Source organism: Ornithodoros turicata, chromosome 8 (assembly GCF_037126465.1).
Source record: "Ornithodoros turicata isolate Travis chromosome 8, ASM3712646v1, whole genome shotgun sequence".
Taxonomy (NCBI): domain Eukaryota; kingdom Metazoa; phylum Arthropoda; class Arachnida; order Ixodida; family Argasidae; genus Ornithodoros; species Ornithodoros turicata.
Genome location: NC_088208.1, coordinates 8,377,486 through 8,405,253, shown reverse-complemented (window position 1 = coordinate 8,405,253; position 27,768 = coordinate 8,377,486). Strand labels below are relative to the sequence as shown.

The 27,768-nt window shown below is 44.9% G+C and overlaps 2 long non-coding RNA genes across 3 annotated transcripts; both read left to right on the top strand.

Moving 5' to 3' along the window:
• Window positions 1-4,016: 4,016 nt before the first annotated feature.
• LOC135365902 (uncharacterized) lies at window positions 4,017-5,047 on the top strand. Its single transcript, XR_010413999.1, has 3 exons — window positions 4,017-4,697; window positions 4,761-4,921; window positions 5,019-5,047. It is a non-coding gene; the product is annotated as an uncharacterized LOC135365902 (long non-coding RNA).
• A 212-nt stretch (window positions 5,048-5,259) lies between these two features.
• LOC135365901 (uncharacterized) lies at window positions 5,260-6,586 on the top strand. Of its 2 annotated transcripts, none has more exons than XR_010413998.1 (4): window positions 5,260-5,375; window positions 5,472-5,571; window positions 5,656-5,844; window positions 6,485-6,586. It is a non-coding gene; the product is annotated as an uncharacterized LOC135365901 (long non-coding RNA). The 2 variants fall into 2 exon arrangements; XR_010413997.1 differs by having other exon boundaries at window positions 5,656-5,874.
• Window positions 6,587-27,768: the final 21,182 nt, after the last annotated feature.

Below are 27,768 nucleotides of genomic sequence, written 5' to 3'. Positions count from 1 at the left end.
CTCCAGATTGGCTGTAACGACTTTTCGTTGGCCGCTCTCCTTGGCCCCGTCTTGCACCCCAACCAGTGGGCTGTCACTGCCTCGGTTTTCTCAGAATCTGAGGACTCGTGAACTGCATGTGACGTCGTTCTAGTGTCTCTTTTCTTCTTTCTTTCCTTCTTTTTCTTTCCGTTTCTTTTTTCTTTTTCTTTGTTGGAATAGCAAGCCGGCTCTTTGCCTGGCTAACTTTTCCTATCGATTTTCTTAATAAACATATACCCCCCTACGCCTTGACCAGTAAACGTGTGTACCTAGAGGTCTGTTTGCCCACTGTATCACTTCTTTCCTGGATAATAATAACCTGAACACGGATTTACACGAACATACACATGTGTTTGTGTTGCTCATGCTCAAGCTTGTTTCGTCATGGGTTTCGTCTAGCACCTAGACTGCATTTACGCTAGTTTATCAATCACAAACGCCTTAGCTCCATGATTTATATCTGTGGCGCAAGTACCATTTGCTGTGTTCTGCAGAACGAATGCGGCTTTATTTTACCGTATTAACCTGAACAAAATACTCACTTTAAAAAAAAATAGGATTTTGGTGCATTACTTTTGTACCACAAACAATGCAAAACAGTGCACATATTAAGGATTTTTACTGCATATTTCAAAGATTTTCAGTGCATAGTTGCATGCATATTTTGGCAGTGTTTAGTGCACATTGATTCATGCTCTAATAATAACAACAGGGGTCAGTATTGGGGATAACTCATTACTGTAAAGCTACCTTTCTTTATTCAGACAGCTGACGAGAAGTTGACTACTTTGGGGGTCCCCCTGTATACTTTTAAACTTAACTCGTCGCTTTTGAGCTCCGGTAACTTCTTGAGAACTTGTTCTTTTTTAAGGTTACTTTGTCAAAGTATCTTGGGGTAAGTTCCAAGTTCGTTTTGAGCCTTAACATTACCGCAAGAAGAAAATCCCAGCAAATCCCTGTCTTGTATTGTATTTCCTACATGATTCAGAACTGACAGCAGAAGGGATGCTGATAATTTGACAAAAACAACCAGCGAGACAAGGTACAACATGACATAATGCACTAAACGCAGGCACTCCTCATTGTTTGATGAATTCCTTGCTATTGAGAGTGGGATATCAGAAGGAAAATCAAGAGGGAAGCTCAGCAGAATTAATTTACGTGAAATGCATGCAAAGGGGCATGCAGGTTCACATGGAGTGGTGACAAAGGGCTGACTGTGGAGTGTGCAGTGGAAATCACGCTGCGAAGACATACAGGCAAACCCCCGAAATTAAAGACACATGAGATACAGAGCGAAAATCTAATTGGCAGACTGTAGTTAACATCACAAATGGCCATTAAATTTAGCTTTGAATATTCCTTGTGGAATGTGCAGTGGGGACATGTGCTAAGGCAGAAAATCAAGTAATGTCTTATCTAATTACACAATAATGAATTGATAAAAAAAAACAATGAACATCTCTCTCCAAACAACACAAAGTGTGAATGGCATTCCTCATTGTGAGGTGAGTAATGCAGCATGCTTCATAATGTCATCATGATATGTACCTATAGTCTTGTGTTGCCCTCTTTGTATTGTGTGTTCCTCAAACTCAAGGGAATATTACCTCTTTCTATGGTCTTTGTCTTTGCTGGTAGCAGCCTTTCATTCTGTTTTATTTTGTTGCTATTTGGTACACTTGCTGTATTTGAACATACCCATGTTTGTGCATATTATGCATGCTATTTCTCCTGTTCGTTGACACAGTTACCTGCGTGGATTCAGAAGTACTGAATAAAAAAACATCAGGAGAAAAGCTCAGTAGATTCTTTGTTGTAGTACACCGTACAGTTGTTCAAAGCTATTAGTTACATAAAGATAGGCCAACAAGTATCAGCAAAAAGTAAGCTGAAAGAAAAGTACATCATCTCTGAATGTATTAGCAAGACTCCATTTCACAGCTGTTTATAAGGTGGAAAATACAACCCGAACCACACATCCCCCCGAAACCGAAAAGGTAGGACGCACAGGTGTCCTTACACACAGGAGTGTTATCTTTTGTGCATGCACTATGTACGGACCTAAGTACATGCAGTTACTTCTTGCTGTTTTTGCAGATGCGCCATGATCATGTCATAATTCGACGACAGTTTATTTCTTTAATGACTTAATTCCAATGTTCCTCGTAAACAGCTTCAGAGAGAGTGTTGCTATGAATAATCGCAGCAAAGAACGTTACGACGGGATTGACAAGCGTTATTTCTCATACTGCTACACTTCAACGACGGTGCACAAAACAAAGCTTTAGCTAGCTATATTGGTTTTTCACTCTTCAGGCTTTGTTTCTCAAAATAATTTGAACGACAATGGGCATTCATGCCAGCGCAAACCGGAGACACGAAGCAGCAGCACATCATCACTTTCACTGAAAACGTTTACTATCCGTGGTCTCACGTTCTCAAAAGCAAGGCACATAAATGTTCGAAGAACTTGTACATTGCTTATCGTCATCCAACGACACCTAAACATATCTATGGATTACTTTTCGCTCATTAGCCGTCCAGTAACACGCTCCGACCACAAACAGTGAAACATAGCAACACAGCACAGCAGCCGCCATGACATTTCAGGGTTTTCTGCCGCCGCCGCCCGCGCTAGAGGCGGCGGCGGCCGATCTGTTGTACAGGAGCGGGTTTGGAAATACGCTACCGGGCCCACTGCACGGCAGCACAATACACGTCCGCGGCTCCTCTGACTGCAAAACCCGCAGAGGCAGCTGTTGGGCTGTTGTTTTTGAAGTGGGCGTCTGCCAAGCACTGAGGGCCAGTTCTCACTTGGCGACGCCCGGCGCGGCGTCGTGAGCGGGCGGCGGAAATAGACGCGCATTTCCGGAGTCGGGAGAGGAGAGACATCGAGCCAAAAAAACAGCCATGCCAACCTTCTTTCACGACGTCGGCGAGAGCTGCCGAGAACGACAGGTGGCGACCAATTGGTGACACAGAAAGGCCACGCCTGCTGATTTTTCGTCTGCTTTGGACGACGGAATGCCACTGTGGTGGGAACATGAAAATCGTGCGCGCTGACGGGGCGGCGGAAATGCGCCTCTACTTTAGCCGCCCGCTCACGACGCCGCATCGGGCGTCGCCAAGTGAGACCTGGCCCTGAATCCAGAAGCTGCTCGTGTTTGACGAGCGGCGTGATCGTCGCGACCCGTTTCGTCTCAGGATCTCCAGTATACAGTGTCCTTGGACAGGTTCCGTAGAATAGGGATCATTGTACTCTACACTGTTAAAAAAGACCGTAAATTTACGGAAAGGCGCCCACGGAACCAGAGCTTCTGTTTTTCATTGCTGCTCCAATTCCGTTGCGACACATGAACCGTTGCTATCCCGTCGTCTTTTCCAGGAATGAATAGAGCAATATCGCTGAAAATGAAATATTTTGTTCAGACCACGTCACGATTATACTAGCAGAAATACGGAAGACGATACATGTCTCCAGCGAAGCACATACTTACAGTTTTTAAACGATCCAACAGTGCTATCGCCGCGATATTCGTGCGTAACTTTTTGCTTGGATGAATGTGGCAGGCTCAAGGACGCCGGCGTCTCGCCGTCAGCGAGTGCGCAGCGCGGAGCAATACAGCATTGTCACCTGAGCCGCTAACTGGATGCCCGCGAAATTCTTTCCTCGTAGACGCATGAGACCGTGAAGTTTTAAGTGTTTAGAAGTGCATCTAGTGTTTCATCTTTGGCCGACTGTACCCCCGCAAAGCAAAGGTGAGTTGAAACTCTGTTTCGTTGTTCCACTACTATACCAAGTCAAATAAGCACCACTTGTAAGCATGGTTGAAAAAATTGTTTCGTTGCAGACGCGTTTTAGCAACGGTGTGCAACAGCAGGAGAGCAGTGTCTGTGTGTGTCACTGTGTGTGGATCACGAGTAGAAACGTAAAGAGTTGCCTACCGTTCAGTCGTTCAGGTGGAGGCTACTGAAATAATTTGTGTTTTGCTGTTATCTCGCACTAAAAATTGATAAATGTTGTGACTCTATTTTCCCCCTTGGAGCTGGAGTAAACAGAATTCCTCTGTTGTGGAAGGTTCACCTGAAGGTGTCCCAATCTCCAAAGTGCATATCATTCCGATATGGCCTGTTATACTTTCCATTGAAATCAGTTGCATTTGCACTATAGGAAGGCCTCCTGTCTGCAAAATTGCAATGCTCTACAGTTTACAATTCATCAAAGAGGTCACATTTCACAGTCTTTCCAGACAAATGTACCTTTCACTAGTCAAAGCGGTGTCAAAATTTTCACCAGTAACAGTTTCCTGCTCGCACAGCTGAAGGCTGTACATAAATGGATCCCTTTTTTGCACTCTCTTGGTAGGTAATATACGGGTGCACTTTGTTCCTGCAGAAATTTTCATCTCGTCGAGCTCTTTTCGACCATCTGCTATCACATGAAGATTTTACAAGTGGTGTTCCTTGCACCATAGAGGGACGTAATGCTGCTTCTAAGAACTATAGAACCAATTCCTCCAGGTGTCATCCTGACGAAATGCCAACACATTCAACACAAAAAGTATTGTCTCAAAAGTTTTGCTCTCTGACTTCTTGCAGCCAGCAGTGTGGACAGTGAGGAAGCACATATTGCACGCCGAAAACATCACCTCATCACAGATGCATCGTGCACTGTGAGTTGGCAGTCCCTTCTTGTGTGCTTCGACAGTCACTACATGGGACTCAACATACAACAGGACACTATCTTGTGGTCTCTAGAGACGAGTACAACCCGTGCTATGGGAAACTGGTACACATCTTTGTGGAAACTGGCCCGGAGGTGATGCCAATGTTTCTTTTTCGCATAACGCCATCAAGCTTCCTACTAGACCTCAGGCTATACCATCTTGAATCTCAGGTACAAGTGAATATTGTGGTGTGCGACCCTCAGAATTAATGGACAGTCATCCATATTCAGCTTATGAAGTAATAAACTCTATTGTTGTCTCCCTCAGAATATCACTGCTCAACCATGATTATAGAGGTATATATAGTCTGTTTAACCAATTTTTTTTTTCAAAATATATACGATACTTCTGGTTTCGCTTACTAACTTCTAGTTTTCTGACACAGAAAGTTCCATATGAGACGTACATATATTTCCCTATGCGCGCTACAGTGATTGCTATATATGTGTGTGGTTTTCAAAGCTTGCTCAATGCTGCTGCTTTTTCTCTTTCTTTTTTTACTAGATGTTTCTGAAGATCAGGAGTAGAGATCACAAAACGAAAAACTTGGTGTCAGTAACATGTCTTGAGGAGCTAATCAGAGTTGCTGTGGGTCATTGAATTTGTCAGGAAGGCGACATACAGGTATGCCACTTTTATTATAACGTTTATAATGCTCGTATGAGCTTCAATTGCATTGTTGTTCTAAAAATCTTTGTAACACCAGTTATTTGTTTCTAGGTGTATTTAGTGGATGAGTTATCACTTCGCTGTATGGTTGCTGGTGCTGAGAAATGCCTCGATGACATTTTCATTGTTAAAAATGGACTATGGAAACAAGGTATAGTGCATACATCTCCAGATGCCACTTTGCCCTCCTGCTTGGGGCTTTAAGTGCCATTTTTTGTTTTGCTTTCCTGTTTAGATCAGTCAACATGTGTGAGTGCACCTTCACCAATCCCACAACTGCCTCTGCTCTCACGAATTTATTACCCTTGGGAGAGCCTCAGCAAGACAGTACTTGATGCATTGGAAGCAGACAATGTTCTGCTCCCCTCTCAACGACAGGAAGTGGCACACATGGCAGCGTCATGGCCCTGCATATCCATTGAAGGTGGGAGGTACTCCTGATAATTATTCACAGGTATATTTGCTGTTTGGATGGCTTACCTGGATAGAGTACAGCAGATATAAAAAAAATGTTGTGACATGCATTGAAATGTTGTAGGAGAGCATATCACATACTGGTAAAATATAGCATTTTGAAACTCACGTGATGTAGTAGAGTAACAAAAAACTGGTTTGGAAGTTCAGATATTGCTCTAGCTTAGATTATCTGCGGGCCTGTCTCGCAAGAACCCTCCTTATATTATACCACATATTTACTCGGCTGGTACGATACATACTGCAGTAAATACAGCAGGCGATGTAACACATACGTATAGCAGAGGCCATATCAACTGCTAACCTTTCAGAGACATTCATATGCTTCACATATGGTGGTGTCTCTGCCATGCTGAACGATGCTCATAAGCATGTTTCACGGATGAAAAAAAAATCCTACCTATGTGCTCAGAAATTTGTTGTGCCACTTGCAGTGGTGAACGTGTAGTGTTCTTCATAAACTTATTTGGAATAGTTGGTAGAGAAATGGAGTGTTTGTCCTGATCATTACACCATGTGAAACTAAGAATATTTCATGCAATTATTTTGAATACTCATAAGGAAATTTTATTAATTGGTTGTGATTTTAGGCACCTGGTTGGTATCATTGAGAACGAAGGGAGCCAGCAGGCACAAAAAGATCAAGAGGGCTACATACATAAATGCGTGAGGCAATGAGGGCAGCAGATGAATATAGCAAGAAGTGGGGACATGTAAGTTGTAAATGCTTCCTACGAGCATATTACATTTCTTTATTCATCAAATAATTTAATTTGTTGCGGAAGTATTTTGACTAAGGAGGATCAGTAATACTTTCTTTTCTTTTCAGCTCATGTGATACATAGCGGTCAAATGTTCCGCCACCAAAGTCATGCACAAGTTATTTGTAGTCTCTCCAGTAATTTCCAAAATAAAGGGTTATTATTGAAAAGCTATCCTCTCTGGACACACAAAACATGAGAATTTAACAATTAACAATGAAACAAAATGTCTGGACATCTCGCATTGATCATAAGGACTGTAAAGGAAAACAACAGGAAACCAGCTAGCATCATGGTCGACAGCATTTATCCCTGTTTTAAAGCGGAATCATCGTTTCATTACTGCACAGGGCCCCGTCATTATAATTAGTGAATTGCTGCCGTAATGAAGAGGCACATCACGAGTACAGTTTCCTATACTTACTGATATATAGCAGTACCTTGCCCAAACGGCACTTGGGTGATGATGTACTATTTACTGAGTGGTAGCCGTTGGCAGTTCACAACGGACTCGACACCGTTTTTCTCAGTTACGGGTGCATTCCTGTACATTCGCCATCTACCATCAGAGCCGTAACGGAAGACTACGGGGACTTGGCTGGCATCAACGGATAGCAGCATGCGTTCCCGTTTTGAAACGGAATATTTTCTTAAGGTGTATTATTGCATCAGTGCTGTCCTCGAGGAAATCTCTGGATAGCGACAATAGTTAACTTTCGCTCTCGTCGGACATGTTCACATCCCAATGCCTTGCACAGCTTGCAGACAACGGCAGATCGAAAGCGTCCCGGTCCAGATTCTGAAGGTCGCCCTGATTGGTTCTTAGATAAGTATGTTTTCACGCTTTTTCAGAGAGGGATTTCCAGAATACTCTCAACATCCGGCGTCTGCTCTTGTCATGTATTCCATCCAATAATAGCCGAACAACGCCACTATTTCGTGTGGGGTTTTCTATTGTGTGTTCAGCACGAATTGTGCGTTCAGCCGAAATCACCCGAAACCGATGCGACTGTCACTTTCAATGGTACCAACGCTAACCAATAGCGACACAATGAATAAGCAGTAATTTGCACATGTAATTAATAAGTTACTATAATTAGCTATACTGAGAATGTAATTAGTGCACCTAAATACATCCAAGAATAAGAAACCGTTCATTATGCTCTCTTCGTACTCGAGAATCAGTTACTTCTAATGTGCTTTGAACAATTCTAGTCGAATTTAAGCTTGCAGTCAGAGAGTTGAACCGAACCCGAACTGAAAACCGTTATTAACCGTTATTTTTAGCCGAACCGGAACTGAACCGTTAAAAAATACCGGTAACCGGTTCAAATAACTGTTCATACGGAACTAAGGGCGCAACTTTGCATGTTGTGCATTAACACAAAAACTTGTTTTCTCTGATTCCTTTTCTGGTCTATTTGGCCTTTCCTGATTCTTCCTCTTGCTTGCCCAAAAAGCTGTCCCTGCAGAATGCTCTGGATTTTCCAGAGTCGCGAAATAACAACAAGAAAGATGGTTACTGAAAAATGTTATGACTACTAATGTCTAACACATACACATGAATATATATATAATAAATTTATAGGTTGAGGTAAAAGGATGATCAAACGGCCACGAAGTTTTACAGAAGTTGCAAAAAAAAGGACGCGGAAACAGATTTTAGGGAAGACACACACAATAGTTTATTGCATAGGTAGTCGTTAAAAAGTAAAATGGGCAAGGGGTTGACGTTTCGACAGTGCCACTTTTCTTTTATATATATATATATATATATAAGCGAAAGGAAAGGGGACACAGCGACGGATTTGAGGTGTTAATAGAATAGAAACAAATGTTTATTTTACATTATTAAAACATTATTTAGGAAAATGGGGAAGTGTCGACGTTTCGGAGGGAAGCTCCTCCTTCTTCGGGACAGAAGAGGCAACAAGACTATCCAAGGCCTTTATGGATTCAGCGTGCTGACGTAATCTCGTGTACTCGCGCCACCTGGCGTTCGTCGATGAGTCACGTTCTGCAAGGTACGTTTGTCGCTGTCCGGTGTTTTAATTATGTAAAATAAACCTTTGTTTGTATTCTATTAACACCTCATATCCGTCGCTGTGTCCCCTTTGGTTTCGCTCATATTCCACGTCCCGGCTGTTTGATTTTTCATCTTCTGCAATATATATATATATATATTAAATGAATTAGGGAGCAGCGACAGCTTTGGTTAGTCTTTTTGAAGTGACGTATATTATAATAATATGCTAATCACAAGGTGTCTACCGACCTGGAAAACCTGGAAAAGTCGGGGAATTGTCAGGGAATTTGCAAAGTAGGCAGCTGAAGTCAGGGAAAATCGCAGACAACTGCTGCTACGGTACGCAGTGAATCAGGAGCGCTGATGAGTGGTTGAGAAGCCGTGCCACAGAAATATTACGGGAAGTAGCAGTTCGCCAACATGACAAACTCAGAGGCGGAAAACTAGGTTAGTCTTACTAATTTCTCAATAAATGATCTGTTTTATGAGGGATCTGGTATCAAAACGTAGCAGCAGGCAACAAGTTCCCTTGTGTTTTGGTCAGGGAATTCGCTTGAAACAGTCAGTGAAAACGTGGAAAGGTCAGGGAATTTGAAGGCCACAGTTGAGAAGACACCCTGTAATCCGGCTTAGCTATACAGGGTGCTAACTATTAACTAAATATATATTTGGAACTAAAACCAATGGAAATAATAAACTGAGGCATTTCGGAGAAGTATTTTAGTGTTTGGCTATTAAACGGGCTAAGCCTTGACCAAATGTCAAGCATCGGTCAAAAAGACGTCAAATATCACGTCTAACGTTACGCCACCTAGCCATCTAGCCTTAGACATCCAATGTCTATGCACGTAGCCGAGATATAGACATTTTTTAACCAAATGTCTGGAGCTGGGACAGACACCTAACCATCCGAAGCAGAAATCTGGACTGGTCCCAGAATGGTTCCAGTTCAATGTGGATGGCACCAGCTGGGTTCCCAAATGGGGTGGCTGGTTCCACTTTGGTTTTCAAGTGGTCCCATCCTTCCCTTCCAGTGGTTTAAAACGTCCCAGCTAGGTCCCAAACTGGGATGTCTGGTTCCAGTTTCACCCTCCTGTGGTACCATCCTGGCCCAGATGGTCCAACAGGTTCCAGTTGCAGCCTCAATGGTAGCATTTTTTTTCCAGAATGGTAATTTAATCTCTATATTGATTTTTTTTTTACATTTGAAAAGTGACAAGGAAGATAGAAAGGTTAGTTTAATTTCAGAAGAAGTCCGTCTTCGTCAAAAAAATTACTTCTGCTTTTCCTTTTACCTTCTTTATTTTGTAATTTTGTTTTTGTCTTTATAAGTTCCCTCGAATTATAGTCCCACAACTTCTGTATCTGCCATTAATCAAGTCTGATCTTCAGTTTGAGAATCTTTTCCGTCCGTCTTTCAGTGTCTCGAGTATATCCGCTGTAAATTCTTCGCCAACACTTCAGCGAGTCAAACAGGCACTTTCCCTCTTCTTTCATAGTTCTGTCAGATAATTCTTCATTTGTGGTGCGTTCTTATGGCACCCTAAAGTAGTTGTCTATTTTTTCCATCTTCTTCTCCGTATTTGTTGTGTTGTAACGTCCACTCTGCTCTAATGCCCTACAATGGGCACTGAAAATTAAAAAAAGCAAATAAATAAATAAATAAATAACGGAGTAACGTAAGTTTGCGCATCTGCTGCAACACACAGACTATGTATGGGATAACATTTTTAAATTATAGCCTGAAATTTACGTTTGCATGTCCCGTGCAAAGTGGTGTGGTGCTTTTCTCCCCAACGAAACATGATAACAACAAGAATCACTCACTGAAGGTCACGCTCTAGGTCACATTTAACCATATTTTTATTGAAGGTTCTACGCCCTGCACAAATACGCCAGCCACAAGAAATGATGAAGCAGCACAACACAGGCTTCTAACAACTCCAAGAAACAGTATCAGAAGCACAAACATGCAATTAGGCTTGTAGCAGAAGCAGCACTCTCGTATCGGAAACACACCTGTATTGTTCTGCTGAGAGGAGACCGCCGTTCCATTCTGTGACGCCTCGTGACACCCCTGGCTTCCTGCCAATGGAGAACCGACATCCCCCCCCCCCTCAATGTTGAGCAAAGCTGATCCAACGCCCGCTTTCCGCATGCCACGAAACACCTCTCGTCAAGATGCTGCATTGATCCACCGAATGCTCCTCGATGTGGCCTTTACAGCTCAGCGGCGTTACCGCTTGAGACAAGTTGACTCTCACACCTGCTGCCACTGTGGTGCTCTTGAGGATCTCAAGCACATTCTTTTTCATTGCCCCCACTACCACCTTCCCGAACCGCACTCTCCGAGTCTCTTCGTCAGCAAGACTCTCACCCCTTCTCCCTATCGAAATTGCTTGGTCCCTGGCCCAATCCAGCCCAGCAACGATCTGCACTCAAAGCTCTTTTGACATTTCTGGACACCATCGGACTTCGTTCGTTACTGTGAAGGGGCTCGTTATTTCATTCCCCACATCCCCACCAGCAATGGGGTAGAGTATCGCCTCTGGCGATGAACCTCCCCACAGTCGAAAGTCAAAATAAAGTTGTTGTTGCAATTAGACTGGCTTAGTAAATTTTGCAAAATTACGTTACGTTCTAGCTGTAGTACACTGAACTCCTAATATCCACTTACAGTAGTTTATAATAGAACCTCTGCATGCAATATGCTATGAAATTTGGAAGATAGATCCCGACGACGTACGACGATAGTACGTCTCTGCGTGTGAGAGAACAGAAATGTTGGAGAAACCACGTGACAAAGCGTCCGTGCACTCAGAAGGCAGCAATAAGGGGGCACTTACAGACGGCCGCAACACGACGCACTTTGTCATAACTGTCCACATCCTGCTTCTCATATAGCTGAATTTCTTGTGTCTCATCTACACATATAGTGAATGCTCTCAAATTTGCTGTTTTCTACCATTGCATCGTATTATTCACAGCACCGACGACGCCATCAAGCCATGCGTGCCGAGTCATCACTACTTTATCTGCAACAGCTTCGCCTGGGTCTATTGGTGAGAGTATAGCAAAACATCCATTTGGGCTTGTTGGTTGATTTCCGTGACGATAAAAGCGCTAAAAGAGACATACGCAGACGACACAACACATAGAGCACTGGTTAAAGTTTACTGGTGAGAATGTTAGAGCTGAGTTTAGGGATGCTTCTTATTCTGTGTAAGACAGGAACGTCTTGTGGGGCTTGATATTGCAGTAAAAGAGAATAAGTAAGGAAAACGAACAACCCCATGGCACTGTTGACAGAACATTTATACAAGTAATCTTTTGTACCAGCAGCGGTTCAGGTCCAGCTAAAAATAACGGTCACTTGCGGTTTTGGTTCCGGTTCCGTTCGACGCTCTGGTTTTGAGGTCGTCCCTTTGTCAGTTGTAGGCTTCCTTGTACGAAATATTTATCGGCCAGCACCCCCAGGTTCCCATTTTGGGCTGTGAAAGTAATGGCCAATCCCTGAGCGGGGGGCACGTTTTCATTAAGAAAAAAAAAAAAAAGAAAGGAATGAGCAGGATATAACAGGATATATACGATGAGTGAACATAGATGGTACAATATGCACCCTAACGTTTCACCCGAAATGCGGATCTGTGACACGCAGTGCTGTTGTGAACCACTGCTGTGTCCGCATCAACAAAAGTCATTTGTGTTATTTGAGAATTGTAAGGTGTACTTGCTTTTAACCCTTGGCAATCCTTTGGTAATTAACTTTCCTGAACCGGTTCAAAGCGGTTTAAACCGGTTCGACCCAATACTATGCACTACAGCGGAGCTGCACCCAAACCGAACCGAAAAAAAAAAAAACAGAGCCCTGCTCAAATGTTCAGAAGTTGCCTTTTCAGAAAAAGAGATGTGACGTTTCCTATTCTGTTTTGTGTGAGTACTTTACTATGATAATTTGAAAGGAGCGACTTCACTGGCAATTCACTAAGCAAGACACCAAGAACAGACCGCCACCCACTGAACTGCATTGTCCTGTAGCAGTACGTGCTGTGTTTGGAATATGCTCGAATATACGTACCCATTTTTTGTGGTTTGTGGTAAAGTGAGATATTCATATTCTCTACATTACGTGCTTTCATGAGATTGTACTGGTGTTGGTAGTCACGGGTTCAGCTTTTATATCAGGGTGGCTCCGATGGGGTGACATCAAACATACTCCTGTTGAATTCACTTCGAAGCAGATTGTGAGCGCGCTGGAAGCCTATTTTAGCTCTACAGTCCACTTCCAAGTGCCTTATGAAAACAGAAATTGATTTCTAGCTTAGAATCAATTTTCACTTTGGAAGTCGATCCACATGTGGTTCCAAAGTGCATATTGATTCCTAGCTGGAAATCCATTTCTGGTTCCATAGTCCACTTGCAAGTAGATCCACTTCAATAATTTTTCTACCTGGAATATAATGTGCCTATGCTCCTAGTATCTTTCTGCGATGTTTCAGTAGGGGTGGGTTGAACTGAAATTCAGCAAGGCCTGTGTGTATTTACTACGTATTCGCGATTCCAATGAACTATAGGTGGCGCCGCGAACTTCCAAGGTGGCGGACGAAAGGAGGTCTCCCGAGCGAAGCAAGCGCGTATTCGGCAAGGTGTCGGCCTAATTATGTTCATCTGTTTCAGTTTTTAATACCCACAAATGGGCATGTTTCATGAAAAAGGAATTAACTTTATTATCTGGTCATCTCATACTGTGCAGTTCAACTCAGAGAAGTAGGCAAAAAGTTCCCGTCCTCGAAGTTTGTTTACAAACGTCGGGAGTCGAGTGAACAAAGGAGGCATTTTAGAAGGCAAAGCAGGGATATGTTTCCAAGAAGAGTGACATTTCATGTGTTTTCGAATGTGTATTACTAGACTGCAAGCAATACCATGTTTGAGTTTCTCCTCCGATAGACCCTCGTATTTACGTGTGAGTGTTGCAATCAAGGGAACAATAGCTGCGTTGGAAGTGTAGTGTCTCTTTTAATTGATACTTTTTGTGGGAACATCGAGAAGTAATCGTAAAATTGTAATGCACAAGTTAACGTTCACATGGGCACTTGCAGCAGCTCAAGATAACACTTATTTTCTTTGTTTCGTGTGGTGAAGATAGCGTGCTCATATGACGTTAGCTCTGACCCTGATGTTTTCAGAACTCTGTGACTGTATGTCAAAGGTATACGTGAACAATACATATTTTGAAAACCCTTGGAGTACATGCGTATATCTGACACCTTGTCTTCACTTTACACCACACATGTGCAGCTATTTAGCATGCATTATGCTGTGCGGTAAACATCTGAGCGCTGGAAGAGACGCTCTGGCAAAGTGAAGTATTCGTTTTCTCTACCGCTCTTTGTATTTACGTACAACTTGGTGTGATATTTTTATCTTTGCGAGTCATTCGTTGATACGTGTGTGGCACTAGACAGAAGCTTTCAATCCCAGAGAACATCCATGTAGTGGATGCTTGTCTACGCCGCATTAGTACGGCGATATTGTTTACTTTGCCTGAGGTCTGAAAATGCATATATATATCAACACGAAAAAGAAATGCGGGTTCCTCGTTTGATACTACTAAGATTAATATTAAGATAGTATCGTGGTAACAGAGTTGGTTTGGAAACTCGGTCGACACATGGGACCTCCGTTCCGTTCTTCTTGATTAGGGAAACAATTAAAAAAAAGCGTGGGGCATTTTCAGCAGGCTGAGAATAAATTAGTAGTGCAACCACAGATCTCTATGTATAAAGGCTGGATCGCGCATGGGAGAGGGGCTCGTGGGGGAGAGGCGTGCCTTCGGGCCGCCATGTTGGGGTGCCCTAAAGTGCTGTGTGTGCTATTACGACTTCATCGCCATTTTGGGCATCCCTGGCCACTCGAGCGGACATTTTACTCGACAGCAGCTGGAATCTTTCCACACCCGCAAGAAAAGGGAAAAGAGGGTCAGCTTCTCGGAACCCACCAAGGTCTCCAAACCCTTTCCCACGACGCGCCGGCTATTTAAGCGTTGACCCGGCGCCCAGACTTGTCTCTGTTTGTACATTATGTAATATATACGTTGTCTCCCTTGTCATCTGGCCTCTGCCTCGTTTCTGCCTACCGGCGTTGGGAAGTTCGGCTACCTATCTTCCCCAGGCTCGCAACAACTGGATGGCAGCGACGGGATCGTCCACAGTGCTCGACTGGCAGACGGCGGCGGAGCGAAGTCCATTGGTCCTGTTGTACAACTGGTGAGTGATTTGCTCATGTTGCCCTGTGGCCAGGATTAGATTTGTGGGGTTGAATCATTTCTAATTCCGGGAGTCCCTCCGAGCGCAAATAGTTTTGCTGAGGTTTAACGGAGGAGTGCACGGGCAACGTCACTAGCAACAGCATGGATCTAACACAGTTCCTTAGGACAGACTTGCTTCGCGTGTGCAAGGAATTCGGGCTAAAAGTGAACAGCACGGCGAAAAAGGCACAGGTTATCGAAGCCATGAAAGAGGCTGACCTAGGCGAGGACGATATACTGGAGACATTAGAGCAAATCAGGTGCGAGAAAGAACGGGAAAAAGAAGCACAGGAACGAGAGAAGGAAAGCAGAAACCATGAGCGAGAGCTCGAGAAGCTGAGGCTAGAAGCGGAACTAAATCGACAGTCAGGGGGTCAGTCCCAAAATGCACAGTTTGTCCCCAGAACCGAGAGCATTGATATGTCTAGGCTGCTGCAGCCGTTCAAGTTGGGTCAGGACATTGGCTTGTTTTTAGTTAACTTTGAACGCGCTTGCGAAGGGGAGAACTACGCCAGGGACTCGTGGCCGGCTAGATTAATGACAGTTCTGCCGTGTGAGGCTGCCGACAGCGTAGCGCGTTTGTCCGCCGAAGACGCCAAGTGTTACGATAAAGTAAAGCAGGGCCTCTTGAAACGGTTCTGTCTGTCGGCGGAAGCGTTCCGTCTGAGATTCCGCGACGGAGAGAGCCGCAACGTCAGTAGCTACGCGGAAAGGGGGTTCGAAATCAAGGCAAACCTTCGGGAATGGTTAGAGAGCGCTGACGCGTTGAAAGACCCTGATAAAATGCTAGAAATAATTGCGTTGGAGCAATTTTTCAATGAAGTGCCCGATCAGGTGCGAAATTGGGTTCGGGAAAAATCCGGTGTCGTGACTATAGAAGCAGCTGCAGACCTAGCAGACGAGTATGTTTCTATAAAAGGTATGGATTTGAAAGAGGGAAAACTGGCTGGGAGACACAGAAAGCCCCATCCCGAGAATGGCCGGAGAAAGGAGACACGGAACAATCAAGAAGCGTCCGGGAAAGATAACCCAGTTTCAGAACGAGGTCGTGAGCGACCGGAGGAGAAACAGAAAGTGAGAGCTTTCGAAAAGAAGCGGCCCATTGTTTGTCATAGATGTAAAGAAGAGGGACACATTGCGGCGGGTTGTAGGAAACCACGGGTTGCTTTAGCTTACGGAAGCGATAGTGGCGAGGTCGGAGAAGACGAGTTAATGAGACCGTATCTATACGAGCTAACAGTAAATGGTCGTCCCTGCACCGTTTTGCGGGATAGTGGAGCAAGTCTAGATCTGGTGCACCCATCTTATGTCTCGGCAGAGCATTTCGTGTCTAAGTGTGCTTGGATACGCCAGGTCATGGAGGAAGAAAGCGTGTGCCTCCCAGTTGCCGAGATCATCATTGAGGGGCCTTTCGGGGAATTTCGTACGGAAGCGGCCGTGACGGACAGGCTGCCGAGGGAGTACCTGTATCTGCTGTCAAATCGTACGGCTCACCTAATGCGTAAGGCAGGCATCAGAATAGACGAGGGAAAAGTTCTCGCTGTAACCAGAGCCCAAGCACGCAAACTAAGGGTCACCGAAGCCGAAAAGTTGAGGGAAACGGAGCAGAACGATCACCGTAAAGAGGAAAACGCGGGAAATGGGGATGAACAGGAATCAGGCGTGACAGACAGTTCTAACCACGTAGAACGCGGTGAGGGCATAGCGAGCGATATGGTAGAGCTTGATGCAAAACAAGGGAGCGAATTGCTTGCACCATCGGACGGAGCCGTGAATAGCTTGTTGAGAGTGGACAAAAGGGAACTCATAAGGCTCCAGGCAGACGACCCGACGTTAAGAAAACTCAGTAGCGCGCCCGAAGAGGGCATTGCACGGAAGAACGTAAAAATAGTAGTGAAAGAGGGCATCCTTTACCGTCATTATGCCGATCGTAATGGGACAGTAGTAGATCAGGTCGTCGTACCTCAAAGCTTGCGAGGGGAAATTCTCAAGATGTGCCACAGTAACTCGTGGGCGGGCCACTTAGGAGTACGTAAGACGAAGCAACGACTCTTGCAAGAATGGTACTGGCCGGGTTGTTTCAAGGATGTAGAGAAGTACGTTCGCGCTTGTGATACGTGTCAAAGAGTGGGAAAACCCAATGAACGCTGCAAAGCCCCACTAACGTTGGTACCGGTCATCTCGGAGCCGTTCCAACGGTTAGTGATTGACGTAGTAGGACCGCTCCCGGTCTCCAAGTCAGGCTTCCGGTATATACTGACGCTCATCTGCCCCGCGACAAAATTTCCTGAAGTCGTGCCCTTGAGGGAACAGTGCTCACCAGAAATTGTAGATGGGCTTCTTTCGGTGTTTTCGCGTCTCGGATTCCCCAAAGAAATACAATGTGATAATGGGTCCGTGTTCACCAGCGCGTTGACGACAACTTTCCTTGAGAAGTGCGGTATTAAGGGTATTCATAGTTCACTCCACCACCCGCAGAGCAACTGCGTGGAGAAATGGCATTCGGTGCTCAAACGAGTGTTACGAGCACTGACCTACGAACACAAAGCAGACTGGGAGTCATGTCTGCCAGGTACTATGTTTGCACTGCGTTCAGTCCCTCATGAGGCGACGGGCTTTAGTCCAGCGGAGTTAGTCTACGGGCGCAACCTACGTTCTCCCATGAGGTTAATCAGGGAAAGGTGGGAAGGTAATGAGAGCGACAACACCGTCGTAGATTACGTCACAGACCTTCTGCAACGCCTGCAGGATTCGAGAGAAATAGCTGAAGAAAACATGCGCGAAGCCCAGAAACGAGCCAAGGCATACTATGACAGGAACGCGCGTCCTAGAACTTACAAGGAAGGCGAGAAAGTGCTCGTTCTGCGACCCACTCGAGCAAATAAACTTCAAGTCCATTGGGATGGGCCCTTTTCAGTTGTGAGGAAGCTATCAGACACAACGTATATGATCGAGTTCCGTGGGAAAAGGAAAGAAGTTCGTACGTATCATACGAACCTGATGAAACCCTACGTTGACTCAACCCATACTGTTAGCGTCGCATTAAACATGCCAGAAGAGCAGCCTGTGGATATACCCGAATGGGGCGAAATTCGAAACGAGGCACCTAACGTAGAAGAAATTGTCTCAACGGTAGTGGCGGGAGAGAGGATCCTTAGCGAATCCCAAGTTGATGATCTACGAGAGTTACTGCGTGAGTTTGAGGGGTTATTCTCAGACAAGCCGGGCAAAACAGATTTGATTTGCCATGATATAGAGCTGACCACCGACGTCCCTGTGCGATCCCGAGCGTATCGCATATCTCCCCGTCAAGAAGAGATTATGAAAAGGGAAATCAAGCGTATGCTCGAGTTAGGTGTTATCGAGTCTGCTGACAGCGACTATACGTCTCCCTTAATAATTGTAGAAGTCCCAGGTAAAGAGCCAAGGCCCTGTATTGATTACAGGAAACTGAACAGCGTAACAAAAAGCCAAGTGTACCCCATACCGAATCTGGAAGAGAGGGTCGAGAAGGTGAGCAAGGCGAGGTACATCTCCACATTGGACCTTGTCAGGGGTTACTGGCAAGTGCCAATCACGGAGAGAGCCAAGAGATATGCCGCCTTCACGACGCCAATTGGAACGTTCAGACCGCTCATGCTGAGTTTCGGTCTGAAAAACGCACCCTTTTGTTTTTCGAGGCTGATGGACGAGGTGTTACGGGGTGCAGAAAAATACGCTGTCCCGTACCTAGATGATGTGGCTATTTTTTCCGAATCGTGGGACGAACATATAGAACATCTTCGCGACGTATTCGGCCGACTTACACGCGCAGGGCTGACTTTGAAAGCAACGAAATGTCACCTCGGTCAGGCCGAAGTGTTGTATTTAGGTCATCGGGTAGGACAAGGTTACCGCCGACCAGCTGAACTCAAAGTGGCAGCAATAGTAAACTTCCCCAGGCCCCAAAATAAAACCGAACTTCGTGCATTTTTGGGACTCACAGGGTACTACCGAAGCTATATCCGACAATACTCAGAGCTTGCTAGCCCTTTGACCGATGCGCTTCGAAAATCGGCACCAACTAAGATTCAGTGGGACGGCGCAAAGGAAAACGCTTTCTTGCTCTTGAAAACTGCACTGTCTGAACCTCCCGTCCTTCGTGCACCAGACTACACGAAACCGTTCATTGTACAGTGTGACGCCAGTAACAGAGGAATGGGAGTTGTGCTATGCCAAGAGGCCACAAATAATCAGGAACACCCTGTCCTTTTCGCAAGTCGCAAACTGTCAGTGAGGGAAGAGGCTTATAGCGCTTCTGAGAAGGAATGCGCGTGCCTGGTGTGGGCCACCCAAAAATTGGCATGCTATTTGTATGGCACACAGTTCATTTTGGAGACTGACCATTGCCCGCTGACATGGTTAAATCAAATGTCGGGAAAAAACGGCAGACTACTGAGATGGAGTCTAACGCTGCAACAGCATGATTTCTCTGTGCGCTATAAAAAAGGGAAAAACCACGTAAACGCAGACTGCCTAAGCCGCTGCTAGAAAAGAGAGAGAGAAAAAAAAATGTTGCTCTTTTGTGTCATGCTGTTCGCCAAACGGGGCAAAAATTAATCTACTGCGTTTTGTATGTTCCCATGGTATCCTGAAGGAGCTTTGTTGATAATGAGTTTGCTAAAGGGGTTGTTGCCCGTCGTGAAATTGAAAACAAAACATTAAATTAGTAAGCTTTGCGTTGACCGTGTTGAATCCTGGCACAGTGGGGACAAGGGTGGATTGCTCTAAGGTTGGACACTGGTATCCGTGTGCTTTGTTCTGTTGTTGTTTGTTGTCGTCATTGTGTTTTCTTGGAGTGATCCAGTTCCGCAACAAGAGACAAAGGGATGAGAAATGCCATGAGTCATGGGAAAGTCTGGACTCTCCAACTGCCTCATTGACCACTGCCGGAGATTCAGGAAACAACCGCAATCGTGAGAGCCGATGATTATACTCATCACACTCTGAGCAAGAGCCAATTGGATCGTCGACACCTCTGTACCGACAGCCAGGGAGCACAGGTGCCTTCTACTGGACTCTTCTACCAATTGGGTCGGAGCCTGTTACTTCATCTTCTGGCTCAGAGACCAACCTCGTCCTGCTACCAGCGTTAAGCTGCTTGCTCGTCCGAGGTCTTCCCGGGGCGGCGACGAGCTATTACGACTTCATCGCCATTTTGGGCATCCCTGGCCACTCGAGCGGACATCTTACTCGACAGCAGCTGGAATCTTTCCACACCCGCAAGAAAAGGGAAAAGAGGGTCAGCTTCTCGGAACCCACCAAGGTCTCCAAACCCTTTCCCACGACGCGCCGGCTATTTAAGCGTTGACCCGGCGCCCAGACTTGTCTCTGTTTGTACATTATGTAATATATACGTTGTCTCCCTTGTCATCTGGCCTCTGCCTCGTTTGTGCCTACCGGCGTTGGGAAGTTCGGCCACCTATCTTCCCCAGGCTCGCAACAGTGCCCATAGAAAACAATGGGAGGCAACAGAGATTGTGAGTATTTATTGCGCTGCTAGCATTGATCGTTGTTTTTCATCACACAATTTTGTAAGGTACCAGTATACTGATGTATCCTAACAGTGTTTCACAGCTGTCCTGCCGTTCGATTTGTAATTACGTTATGTTTTGCATTCCGAAACTAGACCGTCACTGCAGTGCAGCGCTGCGGATTGTACTACAGCACGTTTCCCAGCCAATATTTCAATAAGAAACGACTTGAGGTTAACAACCATGTATATAATATCCCGTACTGCGTTCTGGACAAAAATTGTTCCATAAAGAACGGTCCGGGAAAAGATATACTCGCATGGCAGAAAGAGATCGTTCCGTAGAATCACAGCCGTTGTTTTAGCCGTGTATGCGTTTAGTATGATTTATATCAAGCATCGCCTTAGAAAGAGTCTTTTAGTAAACGACAGCGGTGCTTTGCCTCGCAAATATGGACACACCGAAGCAGCCCTAAATACTCCACGCAATTAGATCACACTCGTTAGGGCCGTTAATCAGGTAGCGATGTAAGCTTAATCAATTAAGTTACTTAGAAAGTGGTAACACCTCCTTGAGACACAGGACTTATCTCTTTTTGAAGTACAGCCCTTCTATGTTTGTTTGCTTCTTCCTTTATTTGTTCTGATTATTTGCAGGCGCGGTTGTGCCAAACTGAATGTCCTTCTCCAGCACTCACATGCTTTTGTTGAATACAAAGAGAAAAGCGTGAGAAAAGCTGCTTGAGGACGGGGTTCTGCTATCCAGTGCTGACTTTGTCATGCTTGTTATGTGGAGCATGTTCCAAACAATGCAGCTCCACGTATGGTCTTCAAATTGCAACAGGACTATTTGGAGCTTGAAACAGTTGTGATTTTGTCATTTTGGCCCTCGTGTACCCAGTCTGTGAAACGCAAACAAAAAAAGTCTAACACGATATGCTTTTGTAATGAAGATCACTGATGATGAGTAAAGAGAATATACGAGTTCAAGTTTATTCAATATTTTATATCATTCATTATATTATTCAACATTTTATGTCAAGTTTATACAACATCAAGTTTATTCAAGTTCAAGATTTATTTCTTGCACTTATGCGTTTCAGGATACAATGAACGTGCAGGGAGGTCGCAAAAGGCTACATTTATTGTTTTGTGACCTTGCTACAATGGCAATATATATTTTAGGAATGACAATGGTCAGGTACGCTCTCTAAATTTGTAGCACTCAATTTTAGGTTGGAATGAGCAATGAATAGCAACTCCCCCACTGATATTTTCTCATATATGCTAAATTTTAAATTTAATGTGATCGAATATGTGATAATATAGTAATAATATATAAGAATATAATATGTGATAAATGAATGTGATCAACAGTAGGTGTAAACAACATGAGTAGCCAGAGAAGTCCATTCTCAATAAATAATTGTCTTCTTATAGCGTATATGTGCATGCCTATTAACTGAAACAATTATCACAGTTCCCTGACAAGTTTTAATTTCTGAGAGTGTACCGTAGAAGCTGCTTAGATCTACAACAGTTCATACGAGGTATTATATACTGTGAATGCCTTTAAAATTCCCACGTGACACATACTTTCTGGAGGTGCTGCGGTAATCAAAGTTTGTGGGTATTACGCAGGTTCTGCACCCATTTCTTGAGTATGTCGAGGCAGCTGTGAAGTAACCTGCATTGATGATGATTATTCCATTTTTTATGGTGCATCGACAACAAAGGCAATAATACATCAGAACATTGGTTTGGGTGCAACCAGTTAAAAATGAATATGTTGTTTAATAAATGCATTGGACAAATGTTAAAACATCAGTTTAAAACATGGTTTACAATCCCTGTATCTTCTAATAATTAAAAAGATTAAAAACTATTCTAAAAAGAATATGGGGAACTCTTCTAAAAGAATTATAATCTCTAATTATTATATTGCTGGGTGAACGAGCCTAAAGTGTAAGGTGTGTTTCTGATGTGAACATGTAAGAAAATACGCAAAACTGAGAGAGGCTAACCACAGCGCGTGCACTGAGGTTGTTCCTTCCTGTAAAGTAGAAACCAGTGGATGAGGAACGTGATACTTACCTGTACACCCAGCCGTATCACACTGCGCAGATTATTCACTGGGCAGCCCTCATGACGAAACCTGTATTGAGAGACCACTTTTGCCTTAAAACTGCTACAAATAGCACGACACGCTACAAATTATTACTATCGTAACAAGCTGACGATACAGCTCAGACACAAAGGCGTTATTCAAGTCGCGCCACACCACCGTTACGTAGGATTCTTTGTCACAAATCAAACCAAGGCACAAAACAATACCAATACATGAAAAAATGTGACAATCGTGGTCTTATTATGACGTAATACCGAACTTGTGCGCGAAGGTAATTCAAAGAAATGAATATGGCACTTGCTTCCGCAGTGAACACCTTGTGCCATGCTAGCAATGCATGCAAAAAAGCGCTCCAGTGTTCGCACATATATTGATGACAACACTACCTGTGTAGTGTAACATGTTCTTTCAAGCATATTATGCACTCAAACTGTATTTGCCGCCGGGTAAAATGCAAGTGTGCTCGATTGAACGTCGGAAGAGCGATCAAGCAACCTGCATCCAGTGCTCGTTTTGGGCAAAAAAACACTTCATAATGGTCAAATAAATGTACAGAATGGACGCATATTTATTCCTTGATGAAGAGTGACTCACCTGTATAAATTTAGGCCCTGTAACCTTGCCAGTACGGTTGGTACGACCGTAATTGCAAGAAGTTGCCATGATCGCTGCGGCGACTGTTGTGGGCACCGTAAGATGGCGGCCGGTTTCTTCACGCTCGCGCTCCCTATCCGCGATCCAGCCTTTTACAATCGAGATCAGTGGTCGACCCATCTGTGAATACTGCAGTGTGCGAAGGGTAACGGCACTGCATCATGTCTAACGCAAGTTGTTTCAACACGGCTGCTGCAACGTGATCCCTCTTGCTCTTGAGCCCAGGAATGGTAATGGAGATCGAAGGTATCGAAAAGACCCACGGAGGGGACCTGGGGACGACTGCGCTTCCAACAAAAGGCGGTAGCAAGGGCTTTACAGCAGCGATGCAGTGAGAAATGTTGCTCTGCCTACGCCTTCCTAAATGATGTGGTGAGGCCTCTCGCACATGCGCAATGGTCTCGAGACGTTCCATCAAGAGTTTTGATGCGTGAAGTGGACCCTGACTTTGGCTTCACCATGCCTTCTCGTGTGCCTCGCCATTTTGCGTCGCTGATACACAGGCTTCGTCTTGGGGTTGCATTCACCCCCCATTTCAAGCATCTGATCGGCCGCTCTGACTCGATGCTCTGCTCTCACTGTGCTGTTTTGGCGGACACCAAGCATGTGCTCCTCGACTGCCATCTATACACCTCCCAAAGAGCAGCTCTACAGTGTCGCCTGCAGTCGATCACGGCCGCACCACTCGCATTGGCAACCATTCTCGGCCCTGGGTCTAACCAGACTGACCATCGTCAAGTTCTTGAGTATTTCAAGATTTTTCTCCGGGACACTGGTCTCCTCTCTACCCTATAATCTGCCTGCGTACCTGTGTGCTGTGTGTGTATTTTTGTGTGCTGTGCTTTTGCCTACCGTTCTGATGTCATACTGACTCCACTGACTGTCCCTATTTAGCATCGTTCATCACCTCATCATCAGGACACATCACATCCTGCCCCATTGTGCCTTGGGGTAGTGGGCCGCACCTTAAGTGGCGAATTTCCCCATTCATTATCATTAACTTATTTGTTGTTGTTGTGTTGCGGAACCTCCTGAAATGTAAAATTTCATTGTTCCTTTACCGCGCAAGCAGGTTCTGTCTGTTTTAGGCATTCTAACAATGGTAATTTCATGTCAGACTATGTCCAGGAGCTTATGGCGCTATGCTCGATCTCTGTGTACTGTGGCTGTTCATGAGATCCTGAGCAGAAGCAAGAGGCTACAAAAGCTCAACGCAAGGCATAGAGTGAATGAGTCACTAAAACATCGACAATTCTGCAAAGCATTAACTGCAAGTTGACAACAGGGACCCTATTCTCGTCAAAGTAATCGACCTCGATGACTTTGTGTCTCGCCCGTCAATGGTTGCAACGTGAAGAGGGCGTGAAGAACAGAAATAAATGTCACGCGCCCTCAACCGATAGTCGAGCTCTTGATGCTACAGTCGTCGTGATAAAGCACACAAAGCACGTAGAATGCACGATAAGTGCTCACCTATTGGTTGAGGGCGCCTGGCATTCACCTCTGTTCTTCACGCCTTCTTCACGTAACGACCAATGACAGGCGAGACACAAAGTAATCGAGGTCGTTTACTGTAACGAGAATAGGGCTCCGGAAGGGCTTCAGTGAATGAGTACAAGCAGTCTCATACCTAAGATTGCTTTTTCGTGTCTTATTAGCCATCAATCGGTGGATTCTGTAGCAGTGTAGGGATGGGGAAACAAACACGAGTTTTCTGTGCAGACAGTAAACGGCACCCCAGGTTCTTTAGCCATTTGAGCTATACATATTTGATATATAGCCATAGCATATAGCGGTGCATATATAGCTATATATATATAGCCATTTGAGCTATATATATATATATATATATATATATATAGATTGTGGAAAGATATGATATCATTTTGGGTCCTGATTTGTTCAAAACATCATTTTCAACAAATCAATACACAGAATGATATCATTCGGAATGATGGTTGGCTATGAGCGTGCTATGTGGTGAAGTTCTGTTTTAACAGTGTATGTAGTGTCAGGGAAAGATTAAAGGGGTTGGGACGCTTGCATAGATGTGGTTCGTTACATCATGGGCGCATGTATTCCACACCATAATACTGATAAAAATATAATTAATTTTTTACATGTCATACTTTGCGAGATAAAAGCCCTCGAAGCGCAGATGTCACAGACATCAGAGCTACAGCCAATCTCATTCATAGCCGTAAGGGCTGTGACATCCCAGCTGCATGAGTTTCGGTATTCACGGTGCCCATTTTCTATACTTCTGTTGCAGTCTTGGTTGTAAACCCCCTTTCACTGATTTGGGGTAAATAACCTCATTTTGGCCATAAGACTGACCACAGACACCCCAACTGCACCGGGGATTTGTCCATCTTGTAGTGCACTCTTGTTCACCTGTGGTGAGTATTATGCGGGTCAGTCAGGCAGCTCTATGATCTTTGTGTATGCAATAAAAGTACGGTCTGTTCAATGTTACGCATGAAACTACAGTATCTGTGGAATGTGTGGAAGTGTGCGTTGACACTAACCTGGCTGCTGAAACCAACATCCAGATACAGATGTAATAATGACGTAGCCAGACGATGGGTGTAAACAACTCATGTTCTTTTTGTTTTTTAGTGGATCACTAATGCGTTGGCGCATGACTGCTTTGCTCTTGTGAACCAGCGGGAGTAAGATGCAAAAACATTCCTGATAATTGCATTTTCACTGTGTACTTGTACTGTGCAATGTATCATGCCTTTATTTTTTCCTTAATTCTTTTTGTCCTGCTCATGAGCTCTCGTAAGCCATCTATGCCCTCATGTAAGTATATTGCTTGTTCTTGTATCTGGTGCTTGGTCTCTCGACCTGCCAACTCTCCCGGATTATCCGGGAGACTCCCGAATTTCGTTCAGTTTCCCGATTGTACGGACACGCCCTCGGATCTCCCGGAAAATTGGGGTCTTGGGCGTTTCTTCTTCACTTTCCTTTAAAACCTTCGCAAATACATTCGTGAAGAATTGGACAGCCCGTAACACGTTTCGCGGCATGGCCATCAGAGGCTGGAGGTCGCGCAATATAGCATGTTTCATTGTGTCCGTATTTCTTCAGAAGATGTGCTATCATCCTGTCATCAGTCCAGTTACGTACGATAGTTTCGTCGTCTCCGATGGTGCTCTCTAAACACAAAAAATACCTGCAGGCGTTCCTCATACGTACCAAGTGCCTTTTCGCTGGTTTTCTGGTTGAGCTCAACCAGCCGCGAAGTGAACGTGTGACCGCCATTCCAGAAGATGTTCTTAAAATGTGACGAAGCGAAGCGCCACTGGTGTGGACGAACGAAGACCGCTGCCATCATCGGTGAAATGTTTGCGGTCGTGCAAAATGCAATGTTGCAGAGCCTGAGACGAGGCGTCTTCATAATTGTGGGTGAAGGAAGGAACGATAGGAGGTCACAGCCGCTCCCGATAGTGGCTACCAATGACGTAGAGGAATCGCAATATGTGGCAATGCTATTTTGGGTACACATAATTATTGCGTCCCCCCTTCCCGACGTGCGGGGGCAGTCACCCAAATTTTTGGTTCATCAGGTTGGCAGTTATGACAATGTATAATTTTGACCAATACTTTCATTAGGAATCTGCCGCTAGAGCTGTCATTCACGCCTAACTCGTACATACGTACCTACGGTTTCTATACAAAACCCCGGCGTTGCCAATGGTACTCCTTCGATGCCTGAAAACCTCAGGTCTCCGCGGCTCACTGGCCACACTTGTGATAAACATTCTACGCCTACTGAAGTCCATAACTGCCCACGGCCACACCATCGCTTTTCAATGGATTCCGGGTCATTGCGGAATCTCTGGCAACCACGTTGCCGACGCTGAGGCAGCGGCCGCTCACCACCAGGGCAAGTGTGTCCCGATTGTTCTCCCACGGGGAGACAGACGGTCCCTTCTTCGTGACTGGGCTGCCTCCTCATCCGTCGAACAATGGCGTCAGGATGTCCCGGTCAGTACCATACTGGGAATTGTGGACCCAACATTCTCGTGTCGCTTACCAGCATCTTTAACGCGCGTTATCCCCTCCTACATCGCTTACGGCTGAATGTTGCCTTTACGCCGTACTACCGTTACCAGATAGGGTGTGCCAGTAGTCCCTTGTGCTCGGAGTGTGGTGTGCCAACGACCGCGGGCCATGTGATCATCGCATGTGCCACTTATAGGAGGGAGCGTCACTTGTTGGCAAACGACTTTGCGCGTATTGACAGCCGACCCCTTGACCTCAGTCTCATTTTGGGACCATGGGACACACGAAAGCAGATGTCCGTCTTGCGACCCTTCATCAAATTCCTGCAAATTACCGGCCTGATCGACTCTCTCTAAAACCCTGTCAGCGTCGTCAGCATCATCCTCATCACCATCCTCTCATTTTCCCCCAATAGCAATGGGGTAGCATTCTGCTCAATGAGCGGAAGTCATCCCCATATCATCGTCATCATGTA